Source organism: Pogoniulus pusillus, chromosome 3, assembly GCF_015220805.1.
Source record: "Pogoniulus pusillus isolate bPogPus1 chromosome 3, bPogPus1.pri, whole genome shotgun sequence".
NCBI lineage: Eukaryota > Metazoa > Chordata > Aves > Piciformes > Lybiidae > Pogoniulus > Pogoniulus pusillus.
In genome coordinates this window covers 13210986-13224248 of record NC_087266.1, presented here as the reverse complement: position 1 = coordinate 13224248, position 13263 = coordinate 13210986, and the positions used below count along the sequence as shown (strand labels likewise).

The 13263-nt window shown below is 40.4% G+C and overlaps 1 long non-coding RNA gene across 1 annotated transcript; it reads left to right on the top strand.

Moving 5' to 3' along the window:
* The first annotated feature begins 1749 nt into the window (after positions 1–1749).
* On the top strand, positions 1750–3850 carry LOC135173601 (uncharacterized). The gene is made up of 4 exons (XR_010301386.1): positions 1750–1803; positions 2009–2223; positions 3533–3641; positions 3740–3850. It is a non-coding gene; the product is annotated as an uncharacterized LOC135173601 (long non-coding RNA).
* Positions 3851–13263: the final 9413 nt, after the last annotated feature.

Sequence of the window (13263 nt, the reverse complement as noted above, 5' to 3'; positions counted from 1 at the left end):
TAACCAGTAGTCTATATGCTTAATATGGCACATGGGAATTCTTTTTTATGCCAACTTCATCCTATTCACTTCTGTGAAAACAAACACATAAATATCACATCCAGGAGAAAAAATGTATAAGCCATAATTAACACATTCAGATCTGGTTTTGTTGGGTTTTTGGCTTTCTTTTGTTGGTTTATTTTTGAGATATGATTGCTATACTATCACATTCTGCTAAAGCCCCCATATTAGGGTTTAAGCATATTTTGCAGCTTTTCTGCTATACTTTGGCATCCTGAACAATGTATACTGAGTATTTGAATTATTAATGGAAAATGAACCATGTCCTCCCAAAGTTTATTCTGCCTTTTGCTATGGTTTTGTTGTTTTAAATACTTCTCAATTTGGTCTGTATAAAAGTAATTAAAAACATAAATCGTTCAGGTAATTTTTTAAAAAATACTTATTGGTTTCTACAAAAATAGAAGGAAAAAATAAACGAGGTTTTGCATCCTGACAAAACAGCAGCACACGCTTCAGCTCGGGTATTATTCCTGAGTCTCCTGTTGCGGATCCAGGTCCAAGTTCTCGTTCACAGCCTTTCCCCCTGTGCTGGTTTGAGGCTAATTGGAATCTGCTACTGAAAGAAACTAAATCCTTAGCTGTGAGAAGAAAGAAATAAACCAAGAGTGCCTTGTATCACTCATTCTTCTGCTGAGAAACACAACTAGTCATAATACCGACAGGACGTTCACTTCTGATGCACTGCTCAGCTCTCAGCTCTGCTCCTTCTCTGTGGTGCTCTGGGCCTGTGTGGTTACCTCTGCCTTAACTTTTTAATCCGACCTCAGCCTTTTTTGTCCTCTGACCTCCTTTTGGCATTTTTTGACGTCTCCCCTCAGATCTCTCCAGATTTATCACGTGAGATATGCAGAAACTGATCTGGTTATTTCTGAAGGGAGGGAAAGACAGAGGAGGGAGGGAGGAGGTTTGGGTTGGGAGCCTCCTGTGGACTCTGAATTTCTCTGGGAGAGGTATTGTGTTTCTGTATTCCTTTTGACTTGTATATAACTGTACATACTGAGGTTTCTTGTAATTATCTATTTATGCAATTGCGCTAAGCTGTGAATGTAGCTTCACTCCTTAATTTCCAGCTGGCTAAGTCTAGTCTAGGTGATTTCATAAGCGTGGAGGGAGCAGGTAACTCCCAAACCATCACATCCCCCTTTCTCCTGAGTTAGGAGACTTTAGCTCCAGCTAGCACTGTGCAGAACTTTGACCTGAAAAGGACATTAGCCTGCCCCTACAGAGCAAGATGGGGACATGTAAGATTTTCATAGAAGAGACTGAACTGATCAGAATTGTGTAATAAGCTGGCCTGGTTTTGCTGGAACAGAATCATAAGCCAGGACAGCTGACTGGCATTGGCTCACAGGTGTATCTGGGACCACGAGCACCACACTTAGAACAATGGAGGAAGTTTGCTGACAAGGGAGGAGCTTTCTGCTAGAGCTTCCTGCTTAGGCTCCTCCATGTCCTGCTCCTCTTCCTCACGGCGCCTTCCTTCCTGGTTATTGTGACTGATGCACTTCTGCTGGGTTGAGCATAACTTCATGTGTGTTGCATTGACATTACAGCACACAGCACTTTCCCATTTCATCCCCCAAACTGCAGAGCACCTGGGTTCTGCTGAGCCTTCTCCCACCCCAGGTGAGACCACTTTGCTCTCCCTGCCCACTCCCCTTTATAAACAGCCCCAGGAGAGGCAGAAGCCCTAAGCTTGCCCATTTGGGCAGAGGGACCTTCCTCCCATGGTGACTGGTGAGTCCTTATGGCGCACACTGGGTGAATGGGAGTGGTTCTAAAGGCCGGGGGGGCCTGCTGGCCCCCCCGGTATGGTAGGGCTAGGCTTGATATCCATCCTACTTCAGAGTTACTCCTTTGTATTCACCTTAATGATTTGTTTCCTGCACTTCTCGTTGCTAGTGGTTGCTTTTTTGTGTTGGTCTCTTTTCTCTCCCTACAGCAACCCTTTTAAATGTAGTAATGCTCTGCCCATCTGCACTTGCTCCTGTTGTGGTAAGTCTGAACAGGCCAAGATAGACTGGAATGTGTCCCAGCTTGCCCAGACACATCTCTCTGCTCTCCTCCCTCCTGCTCCGGGAAGAATTAACAGCGAGGAAGAAGACAAAGGGCCTGGAGGCACTGAGTTGTAGGACCAGGATGTTGGTATCTGTTTGGGTATTTCATTAAATTCTTTTCTGTTTCAGCCTGTGGGCTTTTTCCACTCCTTTTCCTCTTTTCCCTTCTGTGCTGAGCAGGAGTCATGGTGTGACAGAGTAACTGCTGCAGGTTAGCCCAAGCCAGAAGCTGAATGTGGGCATAAAGAGACAGAAGCACCAGGTGATGGTGCAGGGGTTGTCGTGAATTGCAGAAACAGTGTTATCTCTTTCTGCAAGCCAGGTAGCACCTGGAAGCACGAGTGGAGCCTAGCTGGTGTACCTCTGTGCTGGTGTTGCCTAGAAAGCTGTGAGCTAGCAGAACTTAGCATTTGTCACTGGAAATCAGAGGCTTTCAAAGAGCAGACTCTGGCAAGGGTTATATCTGAGATTCTTCTCTCGCACTAATAGCTTTGTGCTCTTGATGCAGCCCCGGACACAGTTGCTGCCTTGGTTGCATGTGCACACTGTCTCTTCATGTTGAGCTTTTCATCCACCCAGACCCCCAGGTTCTTTTTCTCTGGGTTGTTCTCCAGCCATTCAACACCCCTTCTGTATTTGTGCTTGGGGTTGCACCTACTCAGGTGCAAGACCTTACACTTGGCCTTATTGAATGTCATGAGCTTGGCCTTGGCCCACCTCTCCAGCCTGTCCAGGCCCCTCTGGATGGCATTCCTGTTATCTAGGATGTTGACTGTGCCACAGAGCTCAGTGTCACTTTCAAACTTGCTGAGGGTGCACTCAATTCTTCTGTCCATAGCACTGACCTCTGAGGAATGCGAGTTGTTGCTGGTCTCCAGGTGGACATTGTGCTGTTGATTATCACTCTCTGTGTGAGGTCTTCCAGTCCATCCCTTATCCAGCAAGTGGTCCACTCACATTCTGTGTTATTCCAGTTTCAAGAGCAAGATGTCGTGTGAGATAGGGTCAAATGCCTTACTTAGGTCCGGGTAGATGTCAATTTCCCTTCCCTTGCCCACTATTGCTGTGACTTCATCATAAAAGGCAATTATTCCTGCATTACAGCTCCTTGGAATAAGAACATATCTGTTCTGCTTTGTTTGTATTCCTTTGCAATGTTCTGACAGACCTGAGACTTCCTAGGTAACAAATCCCATTGTGCTCATTTCCACATAAACATTCAATATGACACATTGCCTCCTCCCAAGAAAACTCATGGACTGAACAACATATTGACAAAAAATTGGTTGAATAAAATATCTTCAATGTATTACGGATAGGGAGATGGGTTAGCAGAAGCAAATGTGACTTGCTTCTCAGTGCACAGACAGCCAAATCAAGAACTCACTTTAGATCTCCTGTTTTCCTAGTGCCATCTCTGCAAGACCTTCAATCCTGCCTTTGATTTAATGTTCTTTTATGCTTTCCTCATACACCTGCTGTTCAGTATCAGGGGTTCAGATTCTACAGAATGACAAGGTGAGCATACAAATGTGCAAGGTTGTAGATGCAACCAGATAATTAACATGGAGAAGCATGCTCAGCATATTTTTACTTTCTCTTTTTTTCCTCCACAGATAATGACTTTCTTGCCTTTTGAATTTAAGAAGCACCACCATGTAGTATTCCTACTGCAATTAATTCATGACTGCATTTTCCCCTTCAGAATTTCATCTTTGCTGAAAAACCTGCACTCTGTAACCTAAATATATATATTCAAAATAATGAAGAGATTAAAGAGACAGAGGAGAGAAAAAAGGATGGAGGAGGGAGGGGGAAGCAAGAGGAGAGAGAGGAACTAGCTGATACATGTCAGTTATGGCATTTGTTTTCTGAATTTATTCTTCTAACCTTGCTTGGAAACCTGGAGAAATTGAGTGCTTCAGTTAAAACTGACCTTAGGCAGTTTCAACTCACATGATGATTATTTGCTCAGAAGTTCACTAAAGGTCTATTTGACTGTGGCAGTATTACAAGAGGTCATATTTTTTCAAATATGAACTGTTCTTGAACAGTTTTTACAACTTATTTGGCAGAAATAAGCTCTCCATCAGGATCAAGCACATACCTTCTTTTTTTCTCATGCTTCTCTTGAACTGTTTTTTGTTGTTTTGTTTGCTTGCTTCATTCTATTTCTTAAAGATTTTTGTGTGGGAATGCAAAAAAAAATTCTCAGGAGTAGATTTCTCATGTCTGCTGTGCAGTACAGCAAAATTATGATAGGTTATAATATCTTTTAAAGTGTGAAGATTTGGGACAAAAACAGAGCAACAAGTAATTACTGTTTTCAAAGTATCTGGAAACCTCGAGTAGGAAATAGGAACCTGAATGAGTATTTGTTAAGTTTCTGATTTAGTTGCATGAAAATGTGAAGTAATACTCAAATGAATGAAATTATGCAAAAGATTTATAAGAAGAATTATGTTCTGGTTTAGAATAATACTGTAGTTCTTTATTCAACAAAAATACGAGAGATTATTTTGGTCAGACCTATCTGTTACCACAGAAAATACCTCCCTCATTGCTTGTCTATTTCCAAGAATGTAAAAAGCATGAATATAAGCATATGTAAGTTGAAGTCTGAAGTTGACCTCCTGATGCTACTCAGCTGAGCTGGAGCAGATACTCTGAATCATACTTGGGTTACAAAAATAAACATCCTTTACATAGAATAATCTTTCTTTCTGTTTTTTGTTCTTGTGGGTTTGGGTTGGTTTTTTTGGTGTCATTCTCATTTTACAATGAAGTCTATGTTTTTCAAAGTTCTCAGTGGCAAAGTGGCAGATGCAGAAACCCTGGAAACCCAGTCTCTTTATTACAAGAAGAAACTGTAATAAGTCAGGAACTAAAACCTGAGTTCTACTGTCTGAAGACAACTGTTACTGTGAAATATTTAGAATTTTAAGAACCACTGGTGGTTTCAGAAATGTCTTGTTATACTTTTTCCAAGCAATCCTGCTATTTAGGGATTTTTATGGGAAAATAAATGAAAACTAAAGGAAAGCTTCTTTCATTAAAGGAGCTAATGAAACAGACATATGTCTAGAAAAAATAATATCCATTTTTCTAACACCCTGATGCAATACTCTTAAAACCTGTAGATTTATGTTTGCCTCTAAGTTCAGCATCATTATAGAATGTATGCTTAAAGAACTATAAGCAGACATATCTGGAAATGTTTTTAGTAACCAGCCACAAAATGCTGACTTCCATAGGAAAAATTATACTAAACCAGACTTTTAGCTAAGCATTAAAAACTTCTGTCTCTGGCAGTATTTAGTCTTTATTCCAGTGAGTTTAAAGCAAGGGACATACAAGATCTGAATGGAGCAAGAGCTTTTGCCATGTTTCCTTGAGAAGGTGTACTAAGACAAGTGAGACAAATACATGAAGTAACACATTGTTAAATGGAAAGAGAGACAAGGAGGTGCTAGAAAAAGTCCATCAGAGAGCCACAAGGATGACTGGGGAACTTGGGCATCTGCCTTATGAAGAGAGACTGAAAAACCTTGGGCTGTTTAGAGTAGACTGAGAGGAGGTCTTATCAATGCATACAAATATTTGAGAGCAGGGTGTCAAGTGGATGGGGCAAATCTCTTTCTGGTAGTCAGCAGCAGTAAGACAAGGAGCAGTGGATACAAACTGCAACATAGGTTTCACCTCAACATGAGGAGGAACTTCTTTACAGTGAGAGTGACAAGAGCACGGGAACAGGCTGCCCAGAGAGCTTGTGAAGTCTCCTTCTCTGGAGGCTTTCAAAACCTGCCTGGATGCATTCCTGTGTGAACTGCCCTAGGGGATTCTTGGCAGGGAGGTTGGACTTGACGATCTCTGGAGGTCCCTTCCAACTTCTGAAGTTCTGTGATTCTCTGATTCTGAAGTTCTGTGAAAGTGCCCTATAAAACAGTGCAGAAATTAAAAACATACAACAAAATAGAGAAATTCAGAATGAAACAAATGATTGCCTTCACTTAGGGCATGACTGTGGAGCTTGTTACTACAGGGTATCAACAGGGCAAGAAATTAGTGGGACTCAAGGAAAGGCAAGGTATGTGCATGAAGAATAATTATATATCAGTAATTAACTCTTTGGAAAAGAACAGAAGCCTGTTTCTTCAGGAGTTAAAATTGAACTGGAGTTAGAAAGGAGACCTTTCTTCATGGCAATTATCCTCTAATTGTCTGTTACAGAGTTTTTCTGAAATTGCTTAGTGACATAGGAAGCTAATGGACAACATAAAACCACCTTACATAGAATTGTATCTCATCTTACCATATGCATAAAAGTCCATTTTTCCACCTAGTTCTTGTTAGTTGCCACTATGTGGTTTAAGTCATGATGTGTAAATAATCTATAGACACTAAGTTTTTGGGTTGAATTGTTGAAATTATTCTTCTTGGTAATTGCTGCCTGGATTAAGAAAGGTAGAACAAAAATTAAGAAGCTGTAATAAATGCAGTGTTTCTTTCTTCTTGGTCAGAAAAAAACAGGAACATTTAAAACATTTTTCCCAGTCTACCTATAGTTTTTATACCTGCATCTTGTCCTCTTGTGTTCTTTGTCTTGACTAAATAGTCCAAGACATTTCAGTTTCTTCCTGTGGAAGCTGTACTGCCTCTCTCACCTTCCTCTGTTTGCTGTAGAATGGTGTAACAGAAAAAGCTGCCCTTACATTCTTTTGTCTAATTTGGTTGATGATATGCTTAGTATGAGTCAGTAATGCACCTTGGCAGACTAAAGGGGCAGCTGTATCCTGGAGTGCATTAAGTTAACCATAGCTAACCAGTGGAAAGATGTTGATTGTTCCTCTATGCTCAGCATTGCTACATTCTCACCTTGAGTGTCATAGAATCAACCAGATTGGAAAAGACTTCCAAGATCATCCAATCCAACCTATCACCCAGCCCTGTCCAATCAACTAGACCGTGGCACTAAGTGCCTCATCCAGTCTGTTTTTGAACACCTCCAGGAATGGTGACTCCACCACCTCCCTGGGCAGCCCATTCCAATAGCAAATCACTCTCTCAAGTACTGTGTGCAGTTTGGGATTCTGCAATATAAGGATGTAAAGATATCCTTATATTAATATCAGTAAAATAGGATGTATTTAAAAGAGTGTGAGGATGATGGTGAAAGGACTAGAAGACATGACTTATGAGAAGTGGCTGAGGCTGCAAGATTTGTTCAGCTTAGAGATGAAGAGACCAAGGGGTCACCTAATTGCTGTCTATGATTTCCTAAAGCAGAGGGGTGCAGAATGAGGTGTATGGTGTCCAGTGATAAGATGTGAGGGCATAGTTTAAAGTTATGTCATCAGAAGCCCAGACTGGATATTGGGGACAATATTCTTCACTGAGAATGCATTCTAGCACTGGAACAATGTCTCTAGGAATGTGGTCCATGGGCTCACATCTGTCAATATCCAAGAAGGATTTGGATGACACTCTTTAGCTACATTTAGTTTGCCCTATATGGAGTAAGAAAATAAACTTAATGATTCTAGTCGATTCCTTCTGACTCAGGATATTCTATGGTTCTATGATGTGATGTGTTTTCTAAACTAAACTCACTGGGGTGAAAGCTGAATGGAAAAATAAAAAAAGCCCTGAAGGACTGAAGCTTAAATAGATAACTTACCTGAGTAATGTATTTAGGATACTTATCCATTCACAATAAGAAGTGAAACTTAAAATGTAAGTATTTGAGCCCCGCTGAGAGCAATTAGTATTCTTGTATCAAACTTTACCTCCTGTTCTCCCTTCCGAATAACACCTGTTATTCATTCTGTTAGCTTTATAAAAAGTCATTGTTTTCAGAGAGTAGCAGCATAAATTCCTCTGTTTTATTTCAGTTCCATGAAGCTTTACATATATCAAATGTAAGTTTGTGAAAGGCACTTCAATGTCAAGATTCACAACATTTTGTCATCTTTTTGTTGTTGTTGTTTTATATGGTACAAAAATTAAAGTTTGTTTTTTTCTTTCTAGCAAATTAGGAGAAATAATTAGCAGATAGAGTGATAAAAGTTGTAGTTTTTCTCCTTTTAACCCATACAGGAATGTGTGAAATGTTAAATTTCTCTTTGCATCATTTTTGTATTAATGCTAATCTAATCACAGAATTATAGAAACAACCAGGTTGGAAGAGACCTCCAAGATCATCCAGTCCAACCTATCCCCCAGCCCTAGCCAGTCAACTAGACCATGGCACCAAGTGCCTCATCCAGTCTTTTTTTGAACACCTCCAGGGACGATGCCTCCACCACCTCCCTGGGCAGCCCATTCCAATGGCAAATCACTCTCTCAGTGAAGAACTTCCTCCTAATATCCAGCCTATACTTCCCCTGGCACAACTTGAGACTGTGTCCCCTTGTTTTGTTGCTGGTTGCCTGGGAGAAGAGACCAACCCCCACCTGGCTACAATGTCCCTTCAGGTAGTTGTAGACAGCAGTGAGGTCACCCCTGAGCCTCCTCTTCTCCAGGCTAATCACCCCCAGCTCTCTCAGCCTCTCCTCATAGGGTTTGTGTTCCAGGCCCCTAACCAGCTTTGTCGCCCTTCTCTGGACTCGTTCCAGCACCTCAACATCTGTCTTGAATTGAGGAGCCCAGAACTGGACACAATTTGCTCTTGATTAATTCAGTATGAAGATTGCTGCCACAATCAGAATAACTCTGCAAGGCCACTATTTAAAATTCCAAAAAGGCTAATTTGCAGTAAGAGAAACAAGTGGCAACAAGAATCATTTGACAGACAATATATGAATACATTTTTTCTTTGAAAAAAATATTTAATGTATTTTTGTTTATTAAGTAATTTGCAGAACACATTGCACCTTTTCAAAATAAGCACTAACAAAGTTGTGTGCTTGTAGTTTAGTAGCTTGAAACATAAGCTAAGAAATTTGGAGGTTGAGACAAGTATTTTGTCCAAGGTTTAAAATGTTTACCAAACCTAGGTTTCTCTTCAGGAAAAAAAAAAACAACAATTAACCTCCCCCCAAAAATGCCAACAAATTTATATCAGATGCAGCATTTTGTATATAGCATATATGTATATTTACATCCATGTAGTCTCAAATATCAGTACTTTGCATTTTTATCCATAATAAAATTTAATAACAAGAATCTGAGCCTCTGCTTGTTTTGTCATGCTTTGTGGTACAGTGAAGTCAGACTAATGCAAACATTCATTTCAGCTGTGCTGTGCTCCCTGTCCAGGCAGGCAGAATACAAAGCAGTTGGGAAGTATTTGAACTGATCTTATCATGACAGCTGTTTAGTAGTACAAGATACAGTGCTGACATTAGTTATAATACATGCAGAATAATCACAAAAACTACTGCAAAGCACTTACCAAACATGCCCAGCAAATGTTGGTCTCTTTAAAATGCCTGAAAATTTAAAGTGATGCTAATCGAGTAGTTGATAGCATAAATATAATTCCACGCCTTCAAAATAGTTTGCTTTTTGTGTTCAACACAGGAAGCAGGCTGCAAATTGTTGTGAAGAAAGCAGTGTCTTTTAAAATCTTAGGCATTCAAGAGTAAATATCATTAATTTAAAACTCAAGTTGGACATCATGACACTGATCTTAAGAACCCAGCATGCATGTTTTATGCTGAGTGGTTGAACATTACAGTTCCTAACTTGCTGTATTCATATACTGATACAACTTCAAAGAAGACTAAATACTCTAAGATCTTCCTTGCTTGCTGCTGTTAAAAATGAACAGCACAATTCTCTTAATGACATATTTTTTCTAATACTGGGGCTTTTTTTTTTGTTAAGTACTAAAAAGGATGAATTGCATCTAATTTAGATGACTGCTTATCACAAGGATTTTTTTCCACTAACATAATAAAAACCTTTAGAATACATGTGAGAGCTTTCCCTTCATTAACAGAAAAGAACTCTGAAATACCCCCTACCTATGCAAGTTTATACCTGCTTTCATGACTAATGTGATAGCCATAATTGTAAAATAAGAACTATTATAGAGCTTTTTCCCAATTAACTGCTTGCAATTAGACATTTTAGTGTTTCTGTTGTGAAAAACCAGTAGGTATGGGTTTGACTAGAAGGATGCTGAAGATTCAGCAGATCAAGGGAGGTTTCAGCAGATCAGGAGAGGTTCTACTCCCCCTCTACTCTGCCCTGGTGAAACCTCATCTGTGTTCAGTTTTGGGCTCCCCAGTTTAAGAGGGACAGAGATCTGCTGGAGAGGGTCCAGCGGAGGGTCATGAGGGTGATTAGGGGACAGGAGGGCATGGCTTATGAAGAGGGACTGAGTCACATGGGGCTTTTTAGTCTGGAGAAAAGAAGACTTAGAGGGGATTTGCTAAATGTTTATAAGTATGTGAAGGCTGGCCAGGAGGGGGCAGACAGGCTTTTTCCACTTGCTCCCTGTGATAGACCAAGGAGCAACAGGTGTAAGTTGCAGCACAAGAGGTTCTGCCTCAGCACAAGGGGGAACTTCTTTACTGTAAGGGTCACAGAGCACTGGAACAGGCTCCCCAAAGAGCTTGTAGAGTCTCCTTCTCTGGAGAGTTTCAAGGCCTGTCTGAATGCATTCCTTTGTGATCTGTGTTAGATAGTATTGTCCTACTCTGGCAGGGAGGTTGGACTCGATGATCTCTTTGGGTCCCTTCCAACCCCTAGCATCCTATGATGATAATTCACTCCTGGAATTTGTGCAGTGTAACTATGATTTTAATATGTTAGCATCTCCTCAACTTTTCTTACACTTGCATAGACTGCCCAAGTAGTTATATATTATTTCATGTTTATGTTGCCATTAAACCAAAACCGTTGAGTTTCAAATTACGGCGCATCCTGGTGCTGTGAGAGTAGCTAACTTTTTCAATTTTTTTAATCTATCTTTAACAGTCTCTGTACTTCTTTGGCTCCATTGGTAGAATTTATGTTCCATTAAAAAAACCAGTGTCTTTCAAAGTCAGTTGTTGTATTTTCATGTTTTCTCTAAAGTCAAAACCCTGCCATCTTTTCAGTATAATCATTTTTGGTAAGGGACTAAGGAATAAAAATATCATTTTATGTTACTAAATCATGTCCTGTTCCTAAGTTCTCATATACCAAATATTGAAAGAAAATAGAAAAGGATGAGTGGAAAGAAAAGAACAGCCTTCTGTTCACTTACTGTAGATACTGTTACTTAACACTGTTGTCTACAACTACCTGAAGGGACATTGTAGCCAGGTGGGGGTTGGTCTCTTCTCCCAGGCAACCAGCAACAAAACAAGGGGACACAGTCTCAAGTTGTGCCAGGGGAAGTATAGGCTGGATGTTAGGAGGAAGTTCTTCCCAGAGAGAGTGATTTGCCATTGGAATGGGCTGCCCAGGGAGGTGGTGGAGGCACCGTCCCTGGAGGTGTTCAAAAAAAGACTGGATGAGGCACTTGATGCCATGGTCTAGTTGACTGGCTAAGGCTGGGTGATAGGTTGGACTGGATGATCTTGGAGGTCTCTTCCAACCTGGTTGATTCTACCATGTGCCCCTCTGCGGCAGGTCAGGTGGATTAAATTTGTGGAACTTCCAACCTTGTAAAAAATGCTTGCCTTTTTTTGGCATGAGAAAATGTGGATCGTCTTGGGCCAAAAGCTTTCTAGGACAGTCTATCTTGGAGACCAAGGTCACTGTAGACTCTTCCAAATCTCTGCTCAGATTTTCATTAATTGCCTCGCAGGAATGCAGATGTCTGTGGATGCTATGCTTCATAATTTAATTACTTGAGCACCATGAGGCAAGAAAAAGCTAAAAAAATCCAAGACTTTTAAAAGGAATTATAAACCCATCCATTTTGCTGTCAGAGAGCATAAGAGAAGTGGAGATTTACACGAAGCAATAAACAACTTTCTGTTATTAAATATCACTCAAAACTGAAGAGGCTGGCAGATTTTCTTTGTCTAGCTTCTCTTCATTTTAAGTAATCTTTGTAAGATAAGCCTCTATGTCAAATAGCTATCATATTTTTTTTATCCATGCAGTTCCCTACATGCTGAAATAGTGCAGTTATAGTGCAATGATGGCCTGCTCCCACACTTCCAGTTGGGTACAATGCATCTCTCTCTTTTGGTTGGATGGTTCCATGTAGGCACCACAGCTCATTCAGTTCATTGCACTCTGTCTTTCCTACAAGGAACACTTTCTGTCTGGTTTTACTAAATACTCTGTTGCAGAATTTGTGTTCCACTCATAACAGGCTTCTATGCATTACAGTATTACTTCAAAGATAACTTTCTATACCAGAACAAGCAGTTCTTGGTGTGAATTTTGTTTTGTTGGTGGGAAGATTTATTTTTCAGTGAAAAGCACTCCTCTTTGTGATATATCACAACACAAGTCAAAATTCTTGAAACATGCATCAGTACAAAGTATATCCAGATAGTTTTAAGCAATGAAAGCAGCTACAGCATTTTTGTTGTATGCAATCAGAATGAAGTGTTTTTACTGAGATAAACATATTCCAAAATTAATCTTCTTATCAGCAAGAGCAGCTGCGTATCTAAAATCAGCCTGGCTTGTTGCTTATATGGAGGTTATATTCCCCTGGCTAGACCATGCTTTTATGCCAGGATACTCTAGTAGCTGTCACTGAATCATACCTCTCCATGTGTAAATTCTGCAATGTGCTAAGAACAAAGACTTAAGAAAGAATTTCTGACACTGGTATCATAGAATCAATCAGGTTGGAAGAAACCACCAAGCTCATCCAGTCCAACCTAGCACCCAGCCCTGTCCAATCAACTAGACCATGGCACTAAGTGCCTCAGCCAGGCTTTTCTTGAACACCTCCAGCGATGGTGGCTCCACCACCTCCCTGGGCAGCCCATTCCAATGCCAAATCACTCTCTCTGTGAAGAACTTCCTCCTAACATCCAGTCTATACCTCCCCTGGCACAACTTGAGACTGTATCCCCTTGTTCTGTTGCTGGTTGCCTGACTTTTATAACAGACTTGAAAGCTGTTTCTGGAAATAGAAAATACCTGCCCCCTGGATTTAGAATAGTTCCAAGTTCTATAAAGCCCTTTAGTAAGGAGCACTATCTTTAAATAATTACTTAATCTCTTTGGATGCTTAAAA